Genomic DNA, 12,046 nt, shown 5'->3' on the forward strand with positions numbered 1-12,046 from the left:
GCGCGCCCGGCGAATTCCGGGACCGGCTCTGGAGTGCTGGGGGCATCTGGCAGGAGGGTGGGCGTCTGGGCCCCCCTGCTTACAGTTTGAAGACCCAGAGACAAAAGGCAGGAATCCCGCCTCTTCCTGCTGCTTCCCGCCCACCCGACCACTTCCCACGTCCAGGGACCGCTCCCGCCGGCCTTACCCCTCTCCCCCCGTGGGGACCCGACAGTTTCCAGTAGTAAGTAGGAGTTAGAAAAGGAGACTTCCTTGCCGTGCAGAAGGCGGGCCGCGGGGACGGTGCCGTCGGGAAGTAGCCCCCGCCGCCCTGCGACGTACCCTTTCCACGGCCGGCGCCAGTTCTCCTTCAGGAGGGAACCATGCAAGGTCTAAAAGGCTCCCGCAACAGAAAATCTGCCAAATCGGGGCTTTCCACCACCCTCTCCCTTGCCTTATCCTTGTAAGTAAAAACGTGATTAACTTCCCCAGTAGACAAATATTCTCTGGTTCGATTTCCAGCTTCTGGGAATCTGAAACCTTCCTGTTCTTAAAGAGCAAAATTTCTCATCTAGACTAAATAAATGACGTTACGAAAACGCCTCATTCCCCAAGTGTTTTGCTTTTCCCACCACGAGGGCACGGCTGCACATGTTGCTGTGGGGGAAGAAACCTAAACCCAGCCAGAAAACCCGGCGCCAAAGTGCGCGTAGGTTTAGGTTTGTTGATGTCAGAAAAGTCCGGGGATGCCAGTGACATTAAGGGACCTGAGATACACGATAATTGTTGTTTTAAATGAAAAGAATACTAAACAATGCCATCTCTATCTGGTTCACGCTCTAGGCCTATGGATGACCTTTGTGCCACAAGCGATGCTCCCTGAGAATTGATGTTTGGGTGAGTGGGGAGCTCAAAAAAGAGGGGGAGCAAAACTATCCCTCAGGCCACAAATGCAATAGCCTCCTCTGGTCCAGAGCTTGCTTCCCAATCTCCACACTATTGACGTTTGGGGCTTGGTAATTCTTTGTTGTGGGAGCCTCTTCCCTGCATTGTAGGATGCCTCCACTCACTAGCTGCCAGTAGCACCCCCTCGCTCCCCTTGAAACAATCAAAAGCTCTCAGACATGCCAAATGTCCTCTTATGGAGGGGGCGGAGGGCAGTGGTTGAGAACCACCGCCCTGGTATATATCTGCATGACAAAGTGTAGAACAAGCTTATAATAGTATTGTTTTATTTCATATGTTGGGGCCAGTCCAGGATAAACTCATTATAATAGCAGCATTATTCTCTGTCTCCCAAGTACTGTGCAAAATCACACAGTGGTGATTGACATCTCCTGATATTGTGGCAGGAGTCTGGAAATATTCCTTCCTGCTGTGAGCTTTTCTAAATATGGGCAATCTGTATTTTCATGATACGGTATCAGCTCATGTAAAAATGATTTGACTCCTGGGGCTGACATGAAAAGTCCGTCCTTCAGATTCTACATTCACTTCAGCTTTGCTGCTTACAGTACTTATTTTTTTCTTGCTTAGGTTTATGTAGTATTTCTACTGAACGAAACTGTATCAGTGAATGTCACTGCCAGACTGGTTTTCGGCAAACCATTGTCCTTTCTCTCCTGCCCTTGGGTTCTTCATGCCTCCAGGACCTGACCTGTTTGCTTTCTCTCAAGCCCACGTTGTTTCTACATTCCATAGCCATGTCCTATCATTTGAAGTTGGGCTTACTTCTGACCTAAAAGTATTTCTGCTATCTGTCCCTATCTGTATTTGTCTTACTATATCTTACAGGGAGTCTGGGAATAACGTACATTTGATTTTAAATAAATCTGTATTTGTATTTAGTTGTCAATATTTTAAAAAGTATTCTATTTCCCTTTTCTGTAAACATTTCTTTAAACTGTTGATTCTCTTTGTTATAAATGTTAAGAAATTCTTTTCGTTTATTTAGACAGAGTGGTGCAAAAGAAAGAGTGTGGGCTTTGTAATCAAACAGACATGGTTTCAACACACAACTCTGCCACCTACTAGCTCTGTGAGTTTAGCCAATACTTGACTTTTTTTGCACATGTTTCTTTACTAGAAGATAGTACACACCCTGTAGGATTGTTAAGAGGATTAAATCAGATGGTGTCTGTAAAATGCCAAGCATTTACCTGACACATGGTAAATACTTAGTAGATGATGGTTGTTCTGTTAAGCAAGGATATCTTGATGTCCTTTTCTGCCTTGAGAAATAAATAGAAACTGTTTTTCCCAGCATTCATCTTATGTTGCCTGCTAAAGGCTTGGGGATTTACAGGGTATTAAGTGTTTTCCAAAATAATTAAGAACCTTCCAGTAGAAAGTAAATTGTGTGCCTAGGGAAGAACTAGTGGGAGAAATTTGCCTTCTTGGAGAAGAATAAGCCCTTCTTAATTCCATGTGGTCCTCATCTGTTTGACTTCAACCTTATAAAAGGCAAAATTAAAAGTTAAATGTGTCCACCAATTTCTTTTTCCCCCAAAATCCCCATTATACTTATAACAACGCCTTCATTCTCTGGAATCCATTAACCAATTTCGAATCAGTCTTCTCAAGGTCACTGTCCTAAGGCAAGGTGAACCAAGGTTGCCTTTCTTCATGACCTTATGTTCCAAGTTCAGATTTTTCAAATATTTTTAATATTTTTATTGCATGCTACTTTGTCTTAACCAAACCCTGAACCAGATGAGTATGAATATAAACATAGGGCCTCTTTATTTTATTTTAGGGCAAGAAATCCTGCCTAGAAGCCAGTGAGGATATGGTGGAGAGGAATTTTTTAGTATATGTTAAATAAAGGAAAAAAAATTAATTCTCACTTTGCTAATCTACACAGTTTATATAATAATAATAATAAAACAAGCAGCTGTTCCAACTTATTTCTTAGCCAAGATTTAGTAGCAGTGGTAGGAATTAAAAATTGCTCATACTCTACGCTAATACTCTGTGATACATTTTCTGGCACAGAAAAGAATAATGTTAAGTTATATATGCTTAAAATTTGAAAGGTGGATTAAAGTATTTTATTCTTGATATTTGCCATAGTTTTTTTTTTCAACTTGTTTAAACTCTCACTTCCTTATAAATTGCATCATTTCTTTTCTTAACCCTTTTCTCCAATGATTACTATTGCCTTTAGTGTGACCTTGTTACAGCATTATTTGTTTCTACTAGAGCTTCCTAGCTTTTCTAGCTCTGCTTATGCTTTCTTCTTACAGCAATTTTTCCAGCTCCACTAGTATGAAAAAATTTGAAACTCCAAGATAGTCTATCCCATCCATCTTACTCAATCTCTTAAATGACCTATTTCACTTTTCTCCCTTATTTGCAGTTGGTAACATCACTTTCTCCTTCATTTGCATTCACAACCACCAACCAACTTTTCCTCCACCTTCCTCCACTTTGCCTGTAAGCATCTCTATTGTCTCCTGTGTTTACACTTGCTGTCCTTGATCTCAGTGGAATGGGTGGTTCTCCAGCTCTGGGAATATCCACTGGGTATCTGCAACCCAGAATACCCACTCTGCTTGTGCTTTGATCCACTTCTTTGGCATTCCTAGTTACATGCCCTTGCTCTTCTATTTCTCTGTCTCTAATTCTTCCTTCCTTTCCAGTTAAAAAAATGCTGCCAATCCCATATTAAAAAAAAGCTGAGAAAACTTCACTGACTTTTGTAGTAGGCATTTGTGGTTGCCTCTCCAGCATCCATTCCTCCTTTCCTAGAGGACCAGGTTTCTGTTTGGGGTTGGAAGGCCTTGGTTGGTTCCAGTGCTCCGGCCCTGAAGCAGGGCTGTGGAGGTACTCCTCCATTTGGTTTCAGAGGTTCCATAGCCCTGGTTCAGGGCCGGAGCCCTGGAACCAATCAAGGCCTTCCGACCCCTGGTTTGGATTGGGTGGTGGGGTCATGTGACCTGAACCCATCCAATCAGAGTGACTCTCTGAACTCTGCTGGGGTGCTGAGGCAGAGCCATGCTCACTTGCTCTGGAAGGTGCTGTGTGCATATATCAGGCTGGAGTTGCTACAGTCATTTTTGCTGGTAGGAAGACAGCCTGAGGATGATTCAACACAGAGAGGACAGAAAAATGCAGCCAGAGCTCTGAACAAACTCCTCACAAAGTCTGTCTACCTGTAGGAGCTTTTCATTTGGAAGCAAATGAATTCCCATTCTTGTTTATTCCATTTTGAGATGGATTCTTCTGTCCCTTACAGTTAAGATTCCCAATTGACTGGGGTGGTATAAAAACTATGTCCACAGAGTCTTTGATACTTGTTTCTTCATCAGGGGACTTTAAGTCCCCTCCCCTTGACTGTGTGCTGGGTTTAGTGCCTCATTTCTAGAAGACAGAATGAAGCGTATGATTTTAAGACTAAGTCAAAACAGGCATTGTGACTTCCTCCTGGTTCTTCCCCATACCTACTCCTCTCTTTCTCTCTCTCTTCCCCAACCCCCATCACTTGCTCTAGGGAAGCCAGCTGCCATGTCAGAAGTATACTCAAGCCATCTGTGGAGGCTCATATGATGAGAAACTGGGGCCTCCAGCCAACAGCCCCAGGGGAGTTGAAGCCTTCCGCCAACAAAAACCTGAGCGAGCCTGGAAGGAGAGTCTACTGTCCGGTCAAGCCTTGAAAAGAGACTCCAGCTCTGGCTGACACCTTGGCTACAACCTTGTAAGAGATCCTGAGCCTCTCACTGTGGTCATCAGAGAGCCCCTAATTCCCAAACCAGTTTCCATTTTTCAGTCTTTTCCCTAACTTGGCTTCTTGGTTATGGGACAACATTGAATAAATAGGTATATAATTGTATGTACATGCACAGAATGGAATTTTGTAAGAAAGGTTAACTTTTGTCTTAAGAAATTCTGCTGAGAAATGGAAATAGATTTTCTTTTCTTTTTTTTATTTATTAAATTTATTGGGGTGACAATGGAAATAGATTTTCAAAGCCACAACCACTAGGAAACTTATTTCTTTCCCCAAAAAACTGTAATATGAAGAACAGAGCATACTAGAGGGTACATTAAATAATTTTTATTCTCTCACTCATGATAAATACAAGACACTTCCAAGAAAATAAAATACATATATTCTAATTTTTACATAGAATTTTTTTCTTGCTATGGATTATATAAAAATATGTATAAATTTATCCATCAAATATCAAGAAAAATTTTTGAATTTGTATTAGGGCTTATCAAACAATTTTTATTTTCCCCCTGTTCAGAAAAAGACTAGAAAACGAGTCTAATTTGGGATTTAAAAATTAGCATTTGGGTTGAACAAAGCTCCAGAGAAACCTTCACAAAAATTTCCAATTAAAACACTATACATATAAAATGCTCTCCCAAAAAATGATGTAAGGCAGGTTAACAGGATTTTGGAAACAATGTACAATGTTATAATTGATAGGCCCTTAATTATTGATGGCATATGCCTGCCAGGATTTTGTGTAATCCTCACAGATGGGATTAAATTCATTTGTAAAATGAACCTTTTCTTGTAAAAAAAATAAAAACTGTCATTTTCTGCAGCTCTCACCTCATAAGAAAAGTGTTGAGCTACAGAAAAAACGTTAATACTTTTAAAAAAATAATAGCTCCTATAAATTCTATATTTATATGTTTATAAAGACAGCTGACTTAGATTTTACTTTAAACTTTATTGACTTACACTGTTCCAAAAAGATTGTGGGAATACCTAATTCCCATTCCTAATTCTTAAATAATGTCATGTGTTAAAAGACTCAAGCCTTTGATTTATTTGTCCCTATGTTCACTTCAATAGAAGACTTGAAGTGCTACAGCAGAGCCAAACTCCACTGACTTGTTAATGGCTGGGTATGAGCTCAAATATATACGGGCTTGCAAAACCATCTGAGTCCTCTGTGAAAGGGCATTGGCTACTCTGGAATGATCTTACTCTCCTGTCCACATTCAGCTATAAAATTATAAATGGGGAAGAGCCAAAGTTCACACCATTGGCAATTCTTCAAGCCAACAGCATATATTGCAACCCAATAACAATAAGTATTCAGTGAGTGTTCCTTGCGTGTCAGACATTATAGGAATATTTCTTCTGGTCCAAACAACAGCCTTGTAAGGTCATTATCTTTTTTTCCATTTTACAGATGAGCAAAGTGAGACTCATGGAAATCAAGTAACTTGGCCCACAGCCACATAGCTAGTATGTGGCAGAACGGGGCTTCAGATCCAGTCAGGTTTCAAACCTCACAGTCTTTAATTACTGAATGGGGCCTTTCAACAGTGACTCTTTCCTGTCATGCTAGAAGATCAAAAAAAGTACCTTTGCTTGACAGGACTAAAGGCTGCTGGCCCCTTGGGAGCAAGTCTTCAGTAAGGCAAACCAAACATAAACCTTTGCATAAAACCACACCATCACTGACTGGAGGGAAGGCTATGATGAGAAGTGGTATCGCGAGTAAGCCTAGCTGGTATTCAACCAGGGGAGCAGGTCGGGATGGGGCCTGTGCTGGGGGAGGTAGATATAACGAGAAAGCAAACACATTGAAAAGGCATCACACTCTAACTATTCTCTTTGGGCTAAAGCCTGCCAGATGATGGATGAGCACATTATGCAACAGAGAAAACACTACAAGTTTAACTAGGGACAGCCATTTTTGTTCCATCTACTCATTGGGAGTCAAGGATGGAGTAAATTCCTTATACAGAGTGAGAATGAGGAGACTTGCATGTGGTCTTGCCCCACCACTACCCATCTGAAGACTGGTGAGTTATTTAACTTCTTTGAGCTTAATTTTCCTAAGTCCAGCTGATTGCCTAGGTCCCATTTAGCTCTAAAATTATATGATATTATAATCATATATTTTTTGATATGGAAAGGTATTCGCATGTATTCATTAGGGTGTTCAGTTGCAGATAACAGAATTTCCGAGGGGAGCAGGGAAGCAAATACTGTTATAAAGCCAGGATTAATGCCTGACCCAAGTATGGCACAGTTTTACAGGAGACCGCACTGCTGCCCATGCCTGACTCTCCACATCTACTATGTGAGACCCCAACAGAGGACTTTCTACTTCAGCTACCAGAAGATCTGCTGTCCCTAATCATCGCCATCAACTCACGTTACTCACTTGCCTTCCAGATCTTCATCAGAGCTTAGTGGAAACTCGGTAACATGTAGAACCCAAGCTGTGAGGGAGTCCTGGAAGTGTTTAGCTTTCTAGCCTCTGGAAGATAGGAAGCCATGTCAGAAGTGTGAGTGGGTGTGAAGTGAGCCTGTGTGTAGTGTATGCCACATTTTGTTACATTGCTGAGTGCAAAAAGAGGGGGGGGAAACATATGCACACCATGAGCCCTTTCATATATATGTATGTAAAATGCTACACAAAAAAGTCTAAAAGGGTATACACTAAAATTTTAGTAGTGTTTTGCTTTGATTGGAATTATATGCTTTTTGTTTCTCTGTATTGATTGATATTTCTACCATGAACAAGTATGACTTGTATAATTTCTTAAAAGAATGATGCTTACTGTTTATGTTTCTATAATTCTGTGTGACATATAGATAGTGTCTGCCATTTTGTGTCTTGTTGCTACCCTGTTTCCCTTAAAATAAGACCTAGCCCTTTTATTGTAATATAAGACCAGGTCTTATATTATTGTTTGCTCCAAAAGACACATTAGAGCTGATGGTCAGCCTAGGTCTTATTTTCGGGGAAACACGGTATCTGTCTTCAAGATACAGGCCACAGAATTCACCTTGGAAATAACTTTGAAGGGCATTTAAATCATTATTCCAATTTAGATAGTGTTATCAAATTTCTACGTATTTGAATCAATTTCTTAATGAAGACTCATAGACAATATAATAATGACAGGGAAGCAAAAGTGGGGTCTGAAGAAGCATTGTCTGGAGGAGTTGTTTTCTTTTCGTCCTCATATGTCTCTCATTACCCATTTTAAAACAATGAAAATTTTTCTTATGAAGTGAGATCTGTGGTATTATGCAATTTTGTTAACAAGCAAAAGTAAATTTAAACCACACATCATGTGCATGAAAATCACACAACTTATATACAGCAGTGGTGAAACAGAATGAAAGGTAAATCTGGAAAGAGGTGAGAGCCAAACAATGTGGGGTTTTGAATGCTATGTTAAAAAATAGGGACTCAATTCAAATCATGTCCTCTCTAATTCCCTTGATGGTGCTGACTTTTTTTAACCAGGAAATAGTAAAATACTCAATCTGTTGCTTAAATTTGAAGACTCACTTTGAACTTCAAACAGCTTATGAGATTTCTAAATCAATAATTGTGATTCATGAACACATTGCTTAAATAATTTGATTTACTTAGTGCCCCAGAGAATGCTATGAACTGATTAGGTGTTAGATTTCTATAGTGCCTTTCTTTTAAAAACCCTCAGTTTGATTAATACTGTTAATTAATCTAGTTTTTTAAAGGCACCTGCTATATGCAAGGTACTTTGTTAGGCTTTGGGGGATATAGCATTTAAAGAGGTTTCTGTTCTCAAAGAGTTTACAGTTTAGTTACGAGAGCCAAGGCATTCATAAAACTCTGCAATAAAGAGCATAAAGTGAGACATGTTACAGTACAGAAACCCAGGAGCCCAGATGGGGAGCATACCCTGATACAAGGATGCAAGAACAGGGAGTGTTCTTCAGAAGGTGTAGGAAGCAAGGTGAGTGAAGAAGTAAAACATGAAAGAAGGTGGGTGACATAAGATGCATTATCAAGCCAGTCACCACTGTGGGCAATGGAAGCTTAAGACTCTGGGGAAACAGGGAAATGCTATGGATACAACCTCAGAGGTACTCCACCCAAGGAGCAGAGGAGCTGACTATTCACCAATGTCATGGACTGAATGTTGTGTCCCTGCAAAATTCATATATTGAAGTCTTCACCCCCAATGTGATGGTATTGGGACATAGGGCCTTCACACCCTCCATGAAGTATCAAGACTTCATGGATGGTATTGGGACATAGGGCCTTCGGAAGATAATTAGGTTTAGATGTGGTCATGAAGGTGGGGTCCTCATGATAGGATGAGTTCCCTTATAAGAAAAGACACCTGGGAGCTTTCTCTGTCTCTCCCTCATATAAGGACACAGCAAGAAGACTACAGTACTGTCTGCAAACCAGGGAGAGAGCTGACCAAGAACTGAAGCAGCCTGCACCTTGATTTTGGGCTTCCTCGTCTCCAGAACTATGAGAAGTGAATTTCTGTGGTTTAAGCCCCCCAGTCTATGATATTTTATTACGGCAGCCTGAGCAGACTAAAACAACCAACTTGCCTCCATCGTGGAGCAGGGGCTTTTCTGGAGGGGTTACTGCTCCAGCACGCCGGCCTGCCAAGCAAGTGGGCAGAGCAGCCTTCACCGGGTTTGGAGGACGTTCTCAACCAAAGACATGCTGCTACTAGCATTTGGAAGTTCACCTGCAAACGTGAAGATAAAGCTAGAGCCATGTGGGTGAGAATTATCAGCATTTTCTAGGCGGTCATTTCAGAGGATGGAAGGATGTGGAAGTCTTGATACTTCATGGAGGGTGTGATGCTACAACTGAGCCTTAAAGAGGTAAGACATCAACAGATACAGGCAAAGAAAAGCCACTCCAAACATAGGGGATAGTTGGAGCACAGACCTGGAGAAGGTAAAGTTCAGGATGCCTTAGATAACTAATACATTTGGTATAATTCAATTTTATTAGTTTTTCCTTCTTGACATAATTTAATCCTTTTTTTTTTTTTTTTTTTTTTTTGGTGGGAGGTAGTGGGTACCAAAATACTTTATTTGAAAGAATGATACTGTCATGTAGGGTGTCAGGCGGGGTCTCTGGTCCTGCTCCCCACATAAGAACGCATGACACGGTGAGGCCAAAAAGGAACACCCCAGGAGCCATAGATAGGGGAGTCATACCACTATATTCTCACTGGCAGCTGGGTTGGTGTGGGGACAGAGCCCCAGAGAGCAGTTTCCAGGCTCTCGGCCTCACGTGGAAAGGTGCTGGCTCAGGTAGTAGATGGCCATCGGCTGTAGCCGGTTAGCCAATTGGCCACTGATATAACTGTCGCGGCTGTGCTGGTGAGTGAGTCGAGTGGAGTCGGTCGGTTGGCAGGCAGAAAAGCGGACAGCAGGTCGCATGTCATGTGAATCCAGCCTCCAGTGAGACTATAGTGGTATGACTCCCCTACCTATGGCTCCGTGGGTGTTCCTTTTTGGCCTAGCCATATCCTGCGTTCTCATGTGGGGAGTGGGAGCTGAGACACCGCAGGCCGCCCCACGTGACAGTTGGAAACACAGGAAGCAGGAGCCACACTATCTGAAATCTGCCATCCACTTCTCCCTGGCAACCGACCTCACTTGCTAGCTGCAATCCGCCCTTGCTAGCTCAGCCACCACCTTCTTGCTAGCCCCCATTTTTCTGCTAGCATAGCCACAGCAGTTATATTAGTGGCCAATGGCTCACTGGTTACAGCTGATGGCCAACTAGCCACAGCTGATGGCCATCCAGTCACAGCTGATGGCCATTTACTACCTGAGTCAGCACCTTTCCTTGTGAGGGAGAGAGCCTGGAAACTGCACTCCTGGCTCTGTCCTCACAGATACAAAAGAAAGAATTTTAGCAGATCTTTTGGCATAATTAATAGAAAAGGTAAAGGTAACCCCAGCATGCATGCACTGCTTTAAATAACCACGGAAGTCACACCCATAGCTATGGAAAGCCAGCCTAAGGCTTAGCTTTCATTATCACTGTCTCCTAGCGTGTGCTTGTCAAGGAGATACTCTGCCAGATCATTGTGCCAGATTCAGGAACCCCCAACTTGCACAAGTTGGTTACGTGATCACCTAATTCTTTGGTGGATTTCGCCTGCTCATTCAGGTAATGAGTCTCAGTGAAGTCATACAAATAGGGGTCATTTTTGTCAGTGGCCAGCTTGTGCATTTAATAAGTTTATTTTTATTTTTATTGCTGCCTAATATTTCATTGCATCCTCTTTGCTTAGCTATTCCCCTATTTTTAAATGTCTAGATTGTTTTCAAACTTTTATAAGTAATATTCATTTAATCAGTAAATGTGTATTCTACAATACAAAGATGAGTGTGGGGACAGAGTCTCAGAGAGCAGTTTCCAGGCTCTTGGCCTCATGTGGAAAGGTGCTGGCTCGGGTAGTAGATGGCCATCAGCTGTGGCTAATTGACCATCAGCTGTTACCAGTTAGCCAATTAGCCCCTGATATAACTGCCGCAGCTGTGTTGCTTAGAGAGTCGGTTGGTTGGCAGGCAGAGAAGCAGACGGCAGGTTGCGGGTCGTGTGGATCCAGCTACCTGTGAGAGTACAGTGGTATGACTCCCCTACCTATGGCTCCATGGGTGTTCCTTTTTGGCCTAGCCATGTCCTGTGTTCTTATGTGGGGAGCGGGACCAGAGACCCTGCAGGCTGCCCTGCACGACAAATGGCGCAGCGAGCAAGGTCCCCCGCACGACAATGAGCAAAACAGATCAAACACCTGCCCGTGTGGTGTTGACATTTTATTAGGGAGCATTGAAACATGGGTACAGATCAGTAAGGTTGCAGTTGTTCAGCAGACCTCCACACTTGGGAGAATAGGAGGTGAATCAGGTGAGTGCTATGAGCTCCTTACAGGTAGGGAGGGCACCGGTCTTCTTACATTTAAAACTCCCCGAACTGTCATACCACCTGGCACTTAGTAGATGATGGGTAACACTGATTTAATTGTGGGGGAAAATCCCTAAGAAGAGTGTGAAAGGGATAATAGGAGAACTTGAGTTTAGGTTCTTATAAAAGAATCATTGTGAGTAGCAGCACATTTTTTACTCTACAACTTTCTGCACGTCCAGAGACATGAAATTTATTTCTCAGATACTTTCTTCTGTGAGGTCTTTAGGTTAGGATGAAACATATTTTATTTCCTTGGAATGTGGTCTGATAAGGCCACACCTCCCTTGTTAACCTCATGATATGCAAAGAAAAGTTCCTCTTTCAATTCTAGAAGCAAACTTTATTTACTGTATGAGTGT

General features: G+C 42.1%; 1 long non-coding RNA gene across 1 annotated transcript; it reads left to right on the forward strand.

Moving 5' to 3' along the window:
* The first annotated feature begins 113 nt into the window (after positions 1–113).
* LOC109460041 (uncharacterized) lies at positions 114–9,634 on the forward strand. Its single transcript, XR_016022373.1, has 4 exons — positions 114–442; positions 823–876; positions 4,472–6,750; positions 6,981–9,634. It is a non-coding gene; the product is annotated as an uncharacterized LOC109460041 (long non-coding RNA).
* The last annotated feature ends 2,412 nt before the right edge of the window (positions 9,635–12,046 follow it).

The sequence above is a fragment of the Rhinolophus sinicus genome, chromosome 1 (genome assembly GCF_057876585.1).
Source record: "Rhinolophus sinicus isolate RSI-liver-muscle chromosome 1, RSI-T2T, whole genome shotgun sequence".
Classification (NCBI taxonomy): Eukaryota; Metazoa; Chordata; class Mammalia; order Chiroptera; family Rhinolophidae; genus Rhinolophus; species Rhinolophus sinicus.